Source organism: Mytilus trossulus, chromosome 13 (genome assembly GCF_036588685.1).
Source record: "Mytilus trossulus isolate FHL-02 chromosome 13, PNRI_Mtr1.1.1.hap1, whole genome shotgun sequence".
NCBI lineage: Eukaryota > Metazoa > Mollusca > Bivalvia > Mytilida > Mytilidae > Mytilus > Mytilus trossulus.
The window spans coordinates 18,950,122-18,969,437 of record NC_086385.1 but is presented as its reverse complement, the minus strand read 5'-3'; the positions used below and the strand labels follow the sequence as shown (position 1 = coordinate 18,969,437).

Sequence of the window (19,316 nt, the reverse complement as noted above, 5' to 3'; positions counted from 1 at the left end):
TGTTTTTGGTAACATCTGACCAATTTCTAAATTGGTTTTGGAAGCAAAGCTAATCAAATAAGGGTTTGATAAACAATGTCGTAATCAAATAGCTGAGTATCGAAATGATTGTTTACATATATATATAACATTAAAGCAAATTTTATAATGAACGCACCGAAATAATATATATCCGATATGCTCGCAACGCACGTATATCTTTATTGATAACAATGAAACTAACTTGTGACAAAGATGAATCATACTGTCCTCGTTCAGATTGATTCGACAAAATCTGACCTGTACTTTTGAATCTCCTTTTTAATACAAATTAGACCGTTGGTTTTCCTGTTTGAATGGTTTAACACTAGTAATGTTTTTGTTCATAAACAGCGTGGTATTTGTTGTGAGCCAAGGCTCCTTGTTTAAGGCCCTACTTTGATCTATAATGGTTTACTTTAAACAAAGTATTATTTTGATGGAAAGTTGTCGAACTCATGCACCATCTTCTTATATTGATAAATTTTTAAAACTTGCCCTTATAAATAACTGCTTTCCAGTCTTCCAACTGAACGATCTAAATTTATAGATATAGAAATATAGATTCTTACACTGCAACAAGTGTATTACGATATTTCTCCACTCGAGACAGTTAAATTTTATAATTTAAAGCGCGAGGCTTGCCGAGCCCTTTAAATAATAAAATTTAACTGTCGAGAGTGGAGAAATATCGTAATACACGAGTTATAGTGTCGGAATCTGTTTCTCTAATGCTTTTTATCGTTCTTTTTCAAAGATTTTCAGAAAATTGTGCTCTTTATATACGACGTCAGAGACATATAATACAAGAGATTGGCAACTCGGCGAAATCCCGTGATTTCACTCGGCCAGATTTAAATCTCGCGAGATTTCTGTGGTTAATAGAAGCTTTATCAAAGTATTAAAGGTACTCGAAGAAATGGTGAAGTTGGAGCATGAATTAACTGTTTCAGTGTAAATTTAACTTAATTAATTGAATAATTTTAGTTCCGACATACGTAATTAAAAATTTCAATGTCATTTTAATTTTGATTATTTGTATTATTGAAAAAGAGAAATTATTTGATATTGTATTAAAAATACGATATTAAATAATTAATACGTAATAAATTTTATGTCTTGGATCAGAGTTAATTTCATTTGATTGTTTCATAATGGGTTTCTATTAAATATACACCTGTCTCGGAGACATAATGTCACAGTGTGACATGTATATTCGGCTTGAATTATCCGATGGTCAGGTAAATCACAACCTGTTAAAATGAGTTTTATTTGACACCTGGTACACACGAAGTAGTTACACCACAGGTGTACACACTCCTTCCGAAAATATTATTTACAAATTATAAAATTAAATAATGTGTAGAAAAAAAACTTAATTTGTTTGATAAATATCGTTTATCATGATACACTTTGTCTTATATTTATAATTTGTATAGATCATTAAAAATGATTACTTCCTTGGTTCATTATTAATTTGGCTTGTATTGGGTTGATTTTTTATGATTGTCTGTAAATTGTTTTCTAATTGTGTTTTTCGAAATATTATGAGCTTGCATTCAGTTGTTTTTATGATTGTCGGTAAATTTACGGTTTCTATGTAGAAAAAAAACTTAATTTGTTTGATAAATATCGTTTATCATGATACACTTTGTCTTATATTTATAATTTGTATAGATCATTAAAAATGATTACTTCCTTGGTTCATTATTAATTTGGCTTGTATTGGGTTGATTTTTTATGATTGTCTGTAAATTGTTTTCTAATTGTGTTTTTCGAAATATTATGAGCTTGCATTCAGTTGTTTTTATGATTGTCGGTAAATTTACGGTTTCTCCTTTTCATGGATTGTGTATTTAGTTAGGACTTACATTTAATGATCATTTAATAGAAAATTGCAATATAAGTCTCACTTTTGACCTCGAATATAAAGGGATTAACCATATTGTAAGCGTAATGCACATGTTTCCCTTCTTTTTTTTACTTTTAGACTCCTTTTAATTTTGAAACAGACATGGACATGTGTGAATATTTAAACATCATTTTGACTTGATTGCCCCTTTTTGTTTACTTTATACAAACTGCACGAAAATGTGTCCTCCTTTGTTGTTGATCAGGCTGATTTAATTGATTCTTGCTTAACGTCCAGTGGCAAATATTTCATTTTTTTTTGTTGTTGATCAGGTTGATTTAATTGATGTTTGCTTAACGTCAAGTGGCAAATATTTAATAATTTTTTTTACATATTGATGTGCGAGTGTATGCCATTCATTTTTTTTGTACAGTATATGCAATATAATGTCTAACTCTCCACAAGAAACCAAATGATACAGACATCAACATTTTAAGGTGACCAAAAGGCTCTAAGCAATGTGTAAAATTCATATTGCACTGTCAACTATACAAGGTCTATTTAAGAAAAAGGTTTAACACATCAAACAAGAAAACTCACTGTCTTATTTATGAACAAAATAATAAGAAAAAAATCCAAATATGATATATACAGCAACACACCCGTGAATTACAGTCAGACTGAGAATCAGAACATGTACGTGTATTTATGTATACAATATATCTAGAATATCACTACACATTATTCCATCCTTTTTCAATAACTAAACCAAAATGTGAGAGAACAAAAACAATTCCAGGTATAAATAATATTTTTATTATCAAACATTTATTCATAATGTTACTGTCAATGATAACTGAGAGTTTTATGATCATTTCCCTGCAACTGATCAGGTACAGTTTAACTATGCAAATTTCGGTATCTGTACGGCTAAGGATATATACATGCATCAGCGATGGTAACTTGTAATAAATTGCATACAGTGAAAGGGAGATGGCAAGATTCTTCATCTTTATTGTGTGTCTCATTGACTGCAAATATCTCAATTTCTTGTGCAATCAGTTGCTCTGTGCCTCTCACTGGTGCTAGAAAAAAGAAACAGCATGACAATCAAATTTAAGCGTTCATATTTTTTCATTCTCTTTCCATCTTCAGTGTGGATTGAAACTGGAACAGATGTCTCCTCCATACTGGTACCAACAGCTGTTCATGGTCGAGGATTACTCTCTTTTTAACTCCATTTGTTAATTTCTACATCTTTTCCTCTTTGGCATTCTAAATTAAAAAAAAAGATAGCGTTGAATAGACTATTTGTCTTACTTGTAAACTTTACTTCCTACATGTATGTCATACAACATTCTGCCGGTTTTTATTATGCTAAATCAGAGAAAATTAGTAGAACAAAAAATCACAAGACAAAAAAAATCCGAAATAATCTTTTGATAATTGTTTGTATATATGAGAGAAATATCTTTAAAACATATATTCATATTAAAGTTACGAAATGTGTTATTATATTTGAAAAATGAAGATTTATTAAATTTTGATAATACATGTACAAAAGAAAGACTTATTGGCACCCTGAAGCCATTTAAGTGCCAAACCAGTTTGTATTATATGTCTCTGACGACGTCATCAGGCAAGGTTGACTTCTTTCATGACGTCACAATAGGAAAATTGAGAAGAAAACAAAACATTTTGACGTCATAATCAAATTTCGACTAATCATTTGCCGAGAACAGATTTTTCACTAGTGAGGAGAAATATTTTTCTCACACCGGTCAGGAAATGTGAAAATAGCACAAAAATTAGAGAAAAGATATATACACATTTCTAACGTCAAAAGACATTTACATCTTATTTATTTGTGTTCGCGTATTTATACGATCGATTTAATACTACTAGCTAGTCAAAAACGAAAGTCAAATCTCTGTGGCAACAATACATCGGAATGCCCTCACGGTCATTGCGATGTAAGAGAGCGTCCACGCGGCGAGCTGATTATGTTCATATAGATATCGATTTACCAACGGGAAAAGTTTTTAATATTCAAAAAGAACTGTTTTCCTTCACAATATTTTTTTCTATATTAATCATAAATAAATACATTTTCTGTTTAACAAGATTTTTGATTTTCGTTGTATCTGAAGTTGTCCAATTTATAGTCTGAGGCTACCTCAGTTGGTATCTTCAAAGTTCGGGACATCAACATTTGTACATTTTAATTTGTTTGGATTATGTATTTTGCCATTTGAATATTCATTGTAATTTGGAGCTGTATTGGATTGGATTGTTTGACATATAACTTTTAAAAAGATGATATAAAAACACACTTAATGTTGTGGTGCACACTTAAAAATATTCCCAGAAAGTGTAGGAAAAGGCTATAACAGGATAAAACACCAATAAGTATTTTTCTATAAATTCTTACCTTGGATGGGCTTGAATTTTCAAACCTGGCCGCCTTTTCAACTATTTTTTTTGTACTAATGCATTCAGGAAATTATGCTCTTCACAATTCATAATGGGAAAATAACTCTTGGTCTTGTAAACGTTTCCACAGGTAAAAAAAACCTCAGTGGTAACAGGAGGGAAATCACCCCTTGGGACAATTTTTTTTTCTCTTAAAATTTGCAAAATTTTATTACATGCTATAGTTATAATATAAAAAGACAAATGAGGGGCAAGTTTATTATATAATATATCAAATATGTGAGAATCGGACGCCTGTTTAATTAATTCGGATATTATTTACTAGTAAATGATTTAGTTTTCCAAAAAACACAGGGGACAACATGATTTTAGGGGGGTTGAACATTTAAATTACAATATTTTATTGGAAGAAATATAAGGATGAGTGTTTAATTGGCAAGAGTTGGTGCATTATATAATTTAGTTTATACTGAAACTTAAAATTTTCCAAAAAGATGGTTGAATAAAAAAATAATTGCTGGTGAAGTGCGGGACATGGAAATTAGACTTTTTCAGATATTGTCTCATATATTGATGTATGATCAATGTCAACTGTTTATTGTCTGGTAATTGTGGTGCATTCTGTCTTTCATTTGCAGGCATATGTAAAAAAAAACACATAATAAACAAGAAATTATAACCTGCTTTATCTTAATTCTTACTATCAACTTAGTGTTTATTTGTCAGAATCCAACATTTTATATTGGATAGTCCTTTTGAAATTGATTTACTAAGTATTACTTTTACGTCAATTGATTTGTGGTGGAGAGTTGACTCATAAGCAATCATATGAGCAAAAAGTATGCACACAAAAAAGCAAAGGAGACCTTCAACATTGAGCAATAAGGATCAAGTAAATTTCAGTTTGAATCAGTCTTTAGTACCAATTTGAGCTGCATTCTCTGCAAACTAAAAACATATCACAACTGTGAATTATAGGAGCAGAACTTCTGTAGACCTTCTACACCAACACATACACATTACACCAAGAACTCTCTTCATAGGTTTCAAGATTATATACATAAGGAGTAAAATCTTGTTAATTTAGTCTACCATCTGATTATTTATATGACCGCAAAAAAAAATTTGGATCGTAAAATAGTATGTTGTCGTCATCTGCGTCGCCCGAAGACACATGAAAATTAAGAAGTAGGCTCAATACCACAAAAGGAAGGTTGGGATTGATGGTCCTTACTGTTTAGGAATTAGGAACCAAAAAGGGGCCAAAACAAACTTTTATTCTACTTTCAGGTTAATTACTTGTGTATGGGTATTTCAATTGTCTTGAAATTGTACTACAATGTTCAATACCACAAGTTAAAGGTTTGAATTTATTTAGGGGGTTATGGTGCCAATGATTTAGAAATTAAGGAACAAAAAAAGGCCAAAAGCAAGCATTTTTGTAGTTTCTGGACAATAACTTAAGCGTAAGTTTATGGATCTCTCTAAAATTGCACCATAAGGTTCCATATAACTAAAGGAAGGCTGGGATTGAGTTTGGGGTAATTGCCCAATTCAGGTAGGAATAAGGGGCCAAAAAAGGGCCAAAAACAAGTTTTTTTTTTCTAGTTTCAAGAGACAATAACTTGTGTTTAAAAGTATGGATCTCTCTAAAAAAATTGTGCTAAAAGGTTCCATACTACATAGGCTGGGATTCAGTGTGGGGTAATTGCTCTAATGGGGGATTCAAAACTTTCGGGGGTTCTAATTTTGTTAACAGTTTTATTCAAAGGTAGATTTTTTTATATTCTGAACATGTCCTTATAGATTTATGTTTCAATTTGCCCCTTATTCAGAGGAAAATATTTTTGCAAAAGTTTAGGTGGATGACAGGCTCAAAAGGATAAGAAAAGCTTCCTTTGTCATTTCAGATGAACAAATTACATGAAATACAGCAAGCAAATGACAGACAGAAATTCAGACCACAAATCCTTGTAAACAAAATAAGAAATATCTTGTTTATACCATCATGACTGGCCATCAGATTAGCATCATTATGTCTTGCTTATCTAACATTTGAAGTACATTAAACTATAACTCCTTAAATTCTAATAATTTTTGCCCTGGTGGATAGTTGTCTCATTTGCAATCATACCACATCTCCTTAATTATTTTTCCTTTGAACTTAGCTTTCAGTTAAGGCGAGTACATAGTAATCTTCTGGGTTTTTTTTAATCGATCCAATGAGTCAAACCCTTTCTAACCTACCTATACTCTTTTCTCCAGTGTTATTACACCACTTGTTAAAGTTACAGGAGAGCACTCTCAAACATAGTCAACCCTGCTGTAAATAAACTCATCATAGATATCAGGACTAAATTTTATATACTGGCCAGTCGACGTTTCTTCTACAAAAGACTCATCAGTGACGCTTGAATCCCAAAAAGTTTTAAAAAATCCAAATAAAGTACTTAGTTGAAGAGCATTGAGACCCAAAACTTCTTAAAAGTTTTACCAAATACAGCTAAGGTAATCTATGCCTGGGGTAGAAAAGCCTTAGTATTTCAAAAATACAAAATTTTGTCAACTGTTCGTGTTTGTAGTGTCCCAAGTCAGGAACCTACAACACAGTCTGTCGTATTTGTTTTTGGATGATTATTGTATCATGAATAAGGCTCTGATGTGTTCTCTTTTGAATTGTATCAGTCAAACATGTATCTTCCATAGCTAAGTTAACTATATGGAAGAGGTTGTTTTTCATTATTGAAGGCAGTTACAGGAAACTATTCACGCCCTTATCCTTTGGAATTATTGGTAGTTGTCTCATAACCATATCAAATCTCCTTATTCTTATATTTCTTTTTAACTCGATAAAGGAGGATAAACATCCAACATGTTTAATCAAATGAAGATTTTTTAAAACATTATTATCCTTATAAGGAAAACAAGAGATCACATGCTTAAATGTTTGGCCTGCTTTAAAAAAAAACTATAATTTATTTTATGCTGATAGTTTTGGGTCATCATAGACAGTTCAGATAAACTGTTATCATAGAGATATGTCTCACATTTTGGTAATTTCAATAATGCAAATGTTGAAATAAACATAGCAACACATTAACATGTAAGATTTGCAAATATTCAAAGGTTCATGAATAAATCTCCTTGGAAATGAGATGTGCCAATGCTAATACAACACAACACATACCAAGTACTATTGACCTATCATGAGTAGTTCCCTTTAACAAACCTAAACACAAACTAATACATGTAAACTAAGCCAAATTTCAAAGTCAATCAAGTCAATCAACCATATAACTGAGGGGGCAGGGTCAAATAATCTTCATGGTAATGAGATGTGCCAATTCTAATACAACTGCATACAAAAAATAATGAAATTACAAATTGTGTTCACCACAAACCAAGCTAAAACATAAAAATAAGCAAAGGTTTCAAAGTCAATAGACCATGACTGAGGGCGAGGGGCCAAATATTCTTCATGGAAATGAGATTATGCCAATGCTTACACAACTATACCAATTAACATGAACTTACAGTACTACTAGTGGTTCGATTCCCATTTGGGATGAAAATTTCAGGAACTCAATTTTCGGCTCTCCCTTGACACCATTAGCGAGTATGATCTTAAGGAAACGATAAATGGCTGACCCATGTTAAGAGAAAGCCATATCTCTTGCCCGTTAAAGACACCCTTGTAGATTTCAAGAGTAGGCTAATGCCACTACAAGGCAGCACTCGCACCTGCAAAGTGGAAAGGGATTAATATAAGTTGCAAAACTTATTTCCCAATCCACTCTAAATAAATATGTTTAAACTAAACTAGTGGTTACCCATAAACTGACCAAATCACAATTGAGCATAAATTTCAAAGTCAATAAACCATGAATGAGGGGCGAGCCAAATAATCTCCATTGAAATGATATTTGCCAATCCTGATACAATTGCATACCAACTATATTTAACTTACGGTACCACTAGTGGTTCCTTATAAATTGACCTAATCACAAACTAATACATGAAAACTAAGCAAAATTTCAGTCAAGACCATAACTGAGGAGACAGGGTCAAATAATCTAAATGGTAATGGATGTGCCATTATTAATACCACTGCATAACGAATATCTTTTACTTACCACTAGTGATTCACCATAAACTAAAAAACTCGAGCGAGACAATAAATTCAGCCAGAATGACACCTAACAATCATAACAAACACCAAATATAGTTGAGTGGGCCCTATTGTCTATAGTATACTAGTACAAGAAACAGACCAAATCATGAATATGAGGTAATCTGCTAGATATGTTCACCTTACAATCATTTCATACATAATTTACACCAATTTAAAGGAATTGTTTTGTTTTTTAAAAATATGTACTACTTTTCAGTATGTTCATTTTCTTAATTAATCTGGCCGGATTGCTATCATCTTGCAATGTATTCTACTCGAAATACTGCTAGTTGTTATCTTAAAGTTGAAGTGCAATATGTGTTTACTATGTGTTAAAGCCTTAATGTGATTGAGATGAAGAAAAACATTAAATGCTCTTTTCCTTGAGACTTTCCCAGGTAAGTAGAGGGTTGAGCCCTCCTTAAATCCTGCCACATTCTTTAAGTACCTGTGACGAAGTCAGGAACCTGTAGTTCTATGGCTGTATTTAATTTAAGTTGTTTCATGTTTTCACAAATAGTTTTGTTATAAATTAGGTCGTTTGAATTGTTTTATATTTGTCATGTCAGTGCCCTTTAAAGCATATTACAAGGTTTAGGTTTTTCTCACTGTTGAAGGCTGTTCTATTGCCTATAACGCTTAGATCCACTTAATGTAAACTTAGTGGATTATCAGGATAGTTAATTGTCTCATTAACAATCATACCACATACAGAGAATGAAAATGAGGTCAAGGTAAGATAAAACCTGCCAGACTGACAGGTACACCTAATAATCATTCCATACACCAAATAAAGTTGAACTTCTGCTTACAGTATCTGAGAAGTAGAGTCAATCTTGTAAATTGCACCTTGATCAATGAGGTTGAGGTCAGTTAGAACCCTGTCTGAAGAACACAGACATAGCAATGACCCATATATCAAATCCTATGACTCATCATGGAGAAATTCAAATGAAAAAAAAGAAATTTTTCAAGCAGTACGAATCCACCAAGCCTATCAATTTCTGAAATATAAAGCTTTGTAACAAATAGCTTCTGCCGGCGCATTCTGAAGCTTTTGTGGCAGGTGGTCCGAGAACACAATTAATTCGTAGTGCATTTCTTTTAGAACATAAATTAAAATAAAAAAAATCCCACCAGCGCTTTCTCAAAGAAACTTTTACAGTGTGTTGTACTACTTTTGGGACAAATTATATCAAAATTATAGAAAACTTCATCGCCTCTAACTCAAAATATGGACAATTTTATGTTTAGGGCGTCTTGAAATCTTTTGACAGCTTCCGAAGTGCTCATTTTCAACCTTTTTCAGCTGGACCAAATCACTACTTTCCTTTAAAATTCTGGACCCAAATTTTTTTACAGTGTAATTTTATCCCCCTACTTGCAATTTGAGGCATTAAACATGGAGAAATAAATTTGGAAGAGGTATAAAAATTAATGGCAAGTAACCCACTGTCAACACTAGGGACTATATTTGTGAACAACGAAAATCAAGGGACGACAATAGTGGTCTCGGACCAGGTGAGACAAAAACATTTCATTCAAATATCCTTAAGAGGGCTCGCGGTGCTAAATCAATTTTTTTATTTAATATAATATTTCTCTATATTTTTTTATAAATGAACTTTAATTATACTTAATAGAAAAATGAAATAAAAAATTGGGTCACCGTTCATTTACACTCACAATCTGTCTTCAAAAGAAGCATACATTTTTGTTAATGTCCTTTTTTCTGTTGAACTAATAGGAGAAATACCTGTAATATCGAAATAAAAAAAAGAATTTAATTACAGAAATCACTTAAATTTTACAATTATTTAGTTTATGTACAGCTAATTCATAACAACAATAAAAAAAAATAACGTTCACCGTATAGTTAAAAATGGCATTTTTTCATTAAAGGGAGATAATTAAGAGCTTTTTCAATGATATCTTCATTTTTAAAGTCACTAGCCATTACGAATTGATTTTTTGGAATGATTTTTTCATATGATAAAGTAACAACTACTCAAGATAATAAATAAAATCTGTAATGAAAAATTAATGGTTATTTTTTTCTGAAAATCTTGTACCCTGCGAGCCTCCTTAATAACAAAGAATAACAAGAAAATTGGCATCACATTTTATTTCAAAACTGAATGGAATTCAAAAGATAAAAGTGAGGGTTAACTCAGTTAACAAGGATATTCAAAATCACAATATTGAAAAATTTACAACACTGTTACACAGAAAACAGAGATGACGGGATTTATCTCAAAACATCCATTTAAACATTCAAAGTTTAAGGCCATTGAAAAATTCAAAATATACCCACTTTTTACACCATCCCTAATGTTTATTATCTAGAACTCTGTTTACAATTTTGTTTTCATATTTCGTTTTTGTCATTTTTCTTTTATACAAAGCTCCAGATAATAAAAATATTGGATGTCTAAGGTTCAAGGTATAAGCAAGGATATTTGAAATCAGAATAGCATGCAAATTAAAGACACTGTAAGGGTGATATATATGCTTCCAACTCAACATAGTTACCAAAAAGCAATTTCAATGCCTCAGAAAAATGTACAGCTTTACAAAAAACATTTTAAAAATATGTACACTAATGAAAAGAAAAAACTTATCCATCATTCACCAATAAATATCTCTTGGTATTTAATTTCATAAATATATTTGGAAGGTGGAGATAATTCAAAATATATACCTTCTTTTTACACCATCCTTAATGTTAATTATCTAGAACTCTGTTTACAATTTTGTTTTCATATTATTTTTTGTTATTTTTGTTATTTTTCTACATTTTTTTTTTTTTTTTTTTTTTTACAGAGCTCTAGATAATAAAAATATTGGATATTTAAAGTTAGAGGTATAAGCAAAGACATTCAAAATAAGGATATTGCAAATCTTTGACACTTTTAGACAGTAATAAATAAAGAACAATAGGTTTTGTCTCTAAATATCTAAAATCAAAAGAATTGTATGTCCAATTAAACATTCTCGTTTTGAATTTCATAAATATATTGGTGAAAAAAAGAGAATTTAAAATATAGGAAGATATGGTGGGAGTGTCTTTGAGACAACTCTCCATCCTAATAACAATTTAAAAAAGTAAACCATTATAGGTCAATGTACGGCCTTCAACATGGAGCCTTGGATCACACAATCAACAAGCCATGAAGGGCCCCAAAATTACTAGTGTTCTTATTCAAACGGGAAAACCAACAGTCTAATCTACATAAAAAAAACCATGAGAAACACATATAAATTGTGTAAACAAACGACAACTACTGTACATCAGATTCCCACTTTTTACACCACCCTCAATGATTATTATCTTGAATTCTGTTTAAATTTTGTTTTCATGTAGCTGTAGATAATAAAAATATCAGATGTCCAAGGTCATCACAAGCCATGTGTTTGGTTGATGACAAATTTACCAGTTGCAAAATTTCTTCTCTCTCCTCTCTCATCATCATACATGAGTGTGCTCCCTTTACCACTCTTGACCATTCTACATATTTCTCTCTCTCCCTCTGACCATATACAATATGAAATTTCAGTCATATATTTTAATTGACAAGAATATTAGTCTCTGACATTTTCCTTGTTTTCCTATGCTGTTAATATGTTTGAAGTTCTGTGTTTTATGTCTATCAGTTGAATATGTTCATCAGTTGAGCCAGCTCTAAACTCTAAGTTGGTGATAATTCACCTGGTATGTTGGTTAATTCGTTTTTTTTAAATTTCAACTATCCTTTTCTCTATGAGCTCATCTTTCTCTTTCCTAATTCTATGTGGTCTGTTTGTCTTGTGTACACCATTCAGATGTTTCTTAGTTCATCAGTTCAATCGTTCCTCCTCACTACAAACAACAATTTAATCAGTTAATTCAATTGGATAATAGAAATTGTAAAAGAAAATTGGAACAGCACTTGAATTTGGAAGGTTTTACAGCATGAATGGTTTGCAGTTTAGTCCTAATACTTAAATACAACCCCAAAGAAATGTTTTCCCTGATTTTGTTTCCTCAAGCAGGCTTAGCATATTAAAGTCTTAATATAGCCATGCAGATATGAATACAAGGAGATGAAGTGTATGAGAAAAATAACCGAAATACACTTTTCACTTTTAATATTCTTCTATTTTGTAGCGGTATTGAATACAGTTGAAACCTCCAGTTGGAGTAATGTTACCATTTATATTGAACATACAATGTTCAAGTTGACAATAAGGGTTGTCTTGACACTATTGTTAAGCATAAGCATTTCAGTTCAGTTCATTGCTGAAGACACTACAGCAACTGTTATGATAAAGAACAACAATAAAAGTAGTTACTTTAATCAACTAGCTATTTTCTAGTACAATCATATTCATATAAGTTGACCCAGTGAAACAGCTACTTTTTAAGCAGCTCCGTCTCATTGAAACTCAATGTTGCTAACCATGAAATATATATATTTTGTTAACTTCATCATTTGGTCTCTGATAGAGAGTTGTCTCATCAGCAATCATATCACATCTTCTTATATTTATTAGATCATTGCGACATCAGTTGGATGGACAGATAAATAATTCACTACGTACGGAAGTTAAGAATACCAACCTTGTATGAGGTGAGATCCTGCTCCCATGTTTTTCTCCCATTAAATAATTTTGCTGATTAACAACCCTGTACAAGTGAGATTCAGTGGTATGTTTTACTCCCATCAAGATAAGTTTTGCTGGGCAGGATTTGTCGTACATCTGAAACACAAAAAATATTTCTTAGTTTTTCGGATCATCTGATTAACAATATTTATTTATTCCAAGACATAAAGAAATGAATTTAAGGTGTTTTATAACACTACAGGGAGATAACTCTGCCAAAAATTAGCTGAACATTTTAATTAAGGCCTATTGTTCAGGAAATATTAAGCGTCTCTATGATTAAAATTGTTGGTCAAACTGCTATTTGTCTAATAAAAATGTACTGATTAAGTTTGTGGTTCCAAGTCTTTTGAAATCTTTATATTTTTGTCATATGGTCAAAGTAAACATTTTGATAAAATTTTCTGAAAATAAAACTGGCTAAACTTATTTTAGTAAAGCAGTTTGGGACCAGTACCATCTTAAGGCAGATAAATGTGAATGATGTTGAATTTTTTGTATCCAACCTTGTATGAGGTGAGATCCTGCTCCCATGTTTTACTGCTTTATTGATTGACACGCTCTAGGATATTCAGAATTTTACAGTATTTTGAAAACAGTTAGAATATCCGTATAATACTTAAAACAATTTGATCTCATTATTTGGTCCAATTCATCTCACATTTACCACAGTAGTACTTTTTTGTCAATCCAATCAAATTTGCCAAACAGATTGACACTTAATTACAATAAATTACTAGGAATTAAAAATTATTTTTTAATTTTGATTATTAAAAAGCATATGCTGGCTTCTATTATAGAGCGGTAAAATGGTTCCGATTCAATATATTACTTCTGGTGATTGTATACATAAGGGACCACAATCAACCCACCTAATTCCTTATTGTAAACACTTACCATTAATTTATCAGAATATTCTCCACAAGTCTTAAATCTGTAGATATCCAGTATTGTGATGTCCAGCATAAATTTTAAGAATTTCTACTTTCAGGTTGAACATTGAAATCTGGAATAAAAATAATGCATTTTTATGAATGGCAGTCACATACTTGACTTAAAATAATCTTTTGAATTATTTAATATAGAACTAATTGATTTCATTTGGTCCCTCCGATATAGATGTCTCAATTGGCACTCATACCACATTTTCTTCTTCTATCAATATTACTTATGTTCATTATAAGTTTTTCAATAAATGGTTAGAAGAAGAATTGCATTTTTCATAGAATTCCCTCATTTTGGAAGTTGGTGCCAACTTTAACTTGCAGTAAGATGTAAGCTTGGTACAATTCTTACTTTTACGCTTTTTTTAAGTGCTTACTGGTATTTTTCTTTTAAAATTTGTAAAATTACTTCCCCTTTTTAGCATTCATTTTTTTAACATGCAAAATCAGTTTAGGCTAATCAAGCAGATAACCAACATTCAAATTAGCATGCTGCATTGCAATACATTCTGATGAAATATTAAGCTATTGTTTTTATAGGCATTTTCAATGTTTTCAACTGAGGAAAAGAATTGTCAAAAGTTTTAATATAACTATTCTTTTCAGTATCTTGTCAAGTCAAACACATTTCACAATTCTTCACATTCAACAATAAAAAATTACAAAACACTATCAAAAAGATATAACAAGGAAGAAATGTCCCTTACATTAATCTAAATATTCAAAGAGGATCATAAATCTAGAACTAGAATATCACAATAAATCCACACTAAAAGGTTTGGCCATTTAAATCAAAATTTAAATTGTGTGCAAATAATACACTTTTTACAGACCTAAATTATTAATACCTTGTGTTTTTCTTGAGAAAACAGCAGAATATGTTATGAAGAGCTGGAAATCTTCTGGATACTTCATTGCAAAAGAAAACTCTGTCTGTCTTCTGAACACTTCATTGCAACTAAGGAACATCTGTTTGTGCTATAGAACATCTTTCTTCACCATAGAACATTATGTAGGAACAATATATGTCTTCAATACCATTATGTAGAAATGTGTCTTCACTATAAAACAGTACCAAGGAACATGTCTTCACTATAAAACAGTACCAAGGAACGTGTCTTCACTATTGAACAGTATGTAGAAACATGTCTTTCACTATAGAACAGTATGTAAAGCACATGTCTTCTCTAGAACATAATGTAGGAATGCATCTTCTCCAGAACATTATGTAGGAATGCGTCTTCTCTATAAAACATTATGTAGGAAGGTGTCTTCTCTATAGAATGGTATGTAGGAACATGTCTTCAATGTAGAACATCAATTTTATTATATAAGTTTATAGTTTTATTAAGCTATTACTTTTAGCTTGAGTGTGCCAGTAGTTTGACTGAACATATTTGAGCTTTTAGTATTTCTCAGTATTTTGTCTCTTTAGATATCATTGATAACTGTTGTTGGATTTTTCTTGATATAAAAAAGTCTGTTTCTTCATAGAGCAATAATATTCAATTGTCCTCCATTGCCACGACCATTATTGAAGATTGAATATAGACATCTCAAATAAACACAGTTCTAAAATTTCACAATTTTCCAAGATTTCACAATAAATATTTTACAAATTATACAGTGCACTATTCATAATAATAAACAAACTTTAAACATGCCTACTTTTTACACCACCCTTGATGTTATAATCTAGAACTCTGTTTACAATTTTGTTTTCATGTTATTATTTAGTTACTTTTTTGTTTTACACATGTTTTTTTTTTTTTTTTTTTTCACAGAGCTCTAGATAATAAAATATCAGATGTTTAAGGTTATAGGTTTATAAAAAGTAATTCAAAATAAAATTTTAGAAAATTTTTAGGGCTATGTTAGCATGAAATATTTGGAGAAGACAAATGTTGTCTCCAAATTTCTAAAATTAAAAGAATTGCACTTCCAATAAAATATTCAAACTTTTAAATCCATTTTTGCCATACAAAATATACAACTCGACAAAAATAACAAGTTAATATACTAATGAAAGAAAAGACATATTCAACACAAAAAAATCACCAAAAACTGAGTTGTACTCAAAAACATTTTGATTAAAAATAAATTTTAAATATGCTCACTTTTTATACCACCCTCAATATTTATTATCTAGAACTCTGTTTACAATCTTGTTTTTAAATTATTTTTTTTTCACAATTTTTTTTTACAGAGCTCCAGATAATTAACAAATCAGATGTTTAAAATTATAGATTTAAACAAAGTAATTCTAATTCAAATTAAAACAAAAAAAACTAAGACAGTATAAGCTTGTATTATTCGGAGAAGATAGATGTTGTCTCCAATTTACTAAAATGAAAAACATGTACTTCCAATTCAATATTAGAACTTTCAAAGCCATTTTTGGCATAAAAAATAACATGTTAATATACTAATTAAAGAAAAAAACCTATTCAGCACAAAAGAATTCACCAAAAACTGAGCTGTATTCATAAATATTGTATAAAATAAAATTTTAAATATGCCCACTTTTTATACCACCCTCAATGTTTATTATCTAGAACTCTGTTTACAATTTTGTTTCATATTATTTTTTGTTATTTATTTTTTTTCACATTTTTTTTTTTTTTTTTTTAACAGAGCTCGAGATGATAAAAATATCAGATGTTTAAGGTTATAGCTTCAAACAAAGTGAGTCAAAATCAAATTTTACGACAATGTTAGCATGCAATGTTCATAGAAAAAAGATGTTAAGTCTCCAAATTACTGAAATGATAAAAAAAATGCGCTTTTAAAGGCATTTTTGGTTAAAAATAAACAGCTTAACAAAATGAAAAGTTAATATACTAATTAAAGAAAAAAACCTATTCAGCACAAAAGAATTCACCAAAAACTGAGCTGTATTCATAAATATTGAATAAAAAGAAATTTGATAAATGCCCACTTTTTATACCACCCTCAATGTTTATTATCTAGAACTCTGTTTACAATTTTGTTTTCATATTATTTTTTGTTATTTTTTTTTTTTTCACATTTTTTTTTTTTAACAGAGCTCTAGATGATAAACATATCAGATGTTTAAGGTTATAGCTTCAAACAAAGTGAGTCAAAATCAAATTTTACGACAATGTTAGCATGCAATTGCATGCTAAGTCTCCAAATTACTGAAATGAAAAAATATGCGCTTTTAAAGCCATTTTTGGTTAAAAATAAACAGCTTAACGAAATGAAAAGTTAATATACTAATTAAAGACAAAAACCTATTCAGCACAATAGAATTCACCAAAAACTGAGCTGTATTCATAAATATTGTATAACATAAAATTTTAAATATGCCCACTTTTTATACCACCCTCAATGTTTATTATCTAGAACTCTGTTTACAATTTTGTTTTCATATTATTTTTTGTTATTTTTTTTTTTTTCACATTTTTTTTTTTTTAACAGAGCTCTAGATGATAAAAATATCAGATGTTTAAGGTTATAGCTTCAAACAAAGTGAGTCAAAATCAAATTTTGCGACAATGTTAGCATGCAATATTCAGAGAAAATAGATGTTAAGTCTCCAAATTACTGAAATGAAAAAAAAATGTGCTTTTAAAGCCATTTTTGGCATACAAAATAAACAGCTTAACAAAATGAAAAGTTAATATACTAATTAAAGAAAAAAACCTATTCAGCACAAAAGCATTCACCAACAACCAAGTTATATTCATAAATATTGAATAAAAAGAAATTTGATAAATGCCCACTTTTTATACCACCCTCAATGTTTATTATCTAGAACTCTGTTTACAATTTTGTTTTCATATTATTTTTTGTTATTTTTTTTTTTTCACATTTTTTTTTTTTTTTTTTTTTAACAGAGCTCTAGATGATAAAAATATCAGATGTTTAAGGTCATAGCTTCAAACAAAGTGAGTCAAAATCAAATTTGACCACAATTTTAGCATGCAATATTCAGAGAAAATAGATGTTAAGTCTCCAAATTACTGAAATGGAAAAAAAAATGCGCTTTTAAAGCCATTTTTGGCATACAAAATAAACAGCTTAACTAAATGAAACGTTAATATACTAATGAAAGAAAACACCTATTCAGCACAAAAGCATTAACCAACAACCGAGTTATATTCATATTATAATAAATGTATTCATATTATAATAAATATTGAATAAAAAGAAATTTGATAAATGCCCACTTTTTATACCACCCTTAATGTTTATTATCTAGAACTCTGTTTACAATTTTGTTTTCATATACATTCTTGGTATTTTCTTTTTATATATTTTTTTTACAGAGCTCTAGATAATAAAAATATCAGATGTTAAAGGTTGGAGGTATAAAAAAAGTCATTCTAAATCAGAATATTGCAAAATTTCAATGTTATTGGATTTTCTCATTGTTAAAGCCAAAACAGTAATCTTATTTACATTAACATCATTTGGTCTCAGTAGGAAAGATGTCTCACATCTCTTGATATCACAACAAATCAATATGTAGGTTCTATAAAGTCATCTATTCAATGGTGAAGGGAGCGAACAATTTGTCTTCCAGCTGAGAGGAGGATAATGTTGGACAGAAAGTTAGCCTTGCCACAAGCCACGTCCTACTGACACTTCAAAAGAGTTGTAGCAAGGGTTCTTTAACATGCAGAATTGCACTGTCCCTACAAAAAGGACCTATACTTTTTAAACTGCCATTCCAATTTTTGTTTGTTTTAAATATGATAACTTTATAAGATTTAAGGCGTGTCATCAAAAATATCAAAATAAACCCATCCTCAATGTTTATTATCTAAAACTCTGTTTTCTATTTTGTTTTCATATTATTTTTTGGTATTTTCTTTTTTTTTTTTTTTTTAATTTTTTTTTACAGAGCTCTAGATAATAAAAATATCAGATGTTAAAGGTTGGAGGTATAAAAAAGTCATTTTGAATTAGAATATTGCTATATATTAAAGCAATAATAAATGTTTGTGGATATTCTCATTGTTGAAGCCCATACAGCAACCTTTTTTACATTAACATCATTTGGTCTCTGAAGGATAGTTGTCTCACATTTCTTGATATCATCATAACAAATCAATTTGAAAGTTCTCTAAAGTGGGCCAATGATGAAGGGAGGGGACATTTTGACTTCCAGCTGAGAGGAGGATAATTTTGGAGAGAAAATTAGCCTTGCCACAAGCCATGTCCTACTGACACCTCAAAAGAGTTGTGGCAAGGGTTCTTTAACGTGCAGAATTGAACTGTCCCTACA

The 19,316-nt window shown here is 30.2% G+C and overlaps 1 protein-coding gene and 1 long non-coding RNA gene across 2 annotated transcripts in view; one reads left to right on the top strand and one right to left on the bottom strand.

Moving 5' to 3' along the window:
• Window positions 1-19,316, top strand: part of LOC134694670 (uncharacterized) — a 52,163-nt gene that overhangs the window by 4,326 nt on the left and 28,521 nt on the right. The window lies entirely within an intron of this gene.
• Window positions 10,585-18,875, bottom strand: LOC134694671 (uncharacterized). Its single transcript, XR_010102577.1, has 4 exons — window positions 14,911-18,875; window positions 14,016-14,124; window positions 13,075-13,214; window positions 10,585-12,333 (listed from the first exon to the last, which is right to left on the bottom strand). It is a non-coding gene; the product is annotated as an uncharacterized LOC134694671 (long non-coding RNA).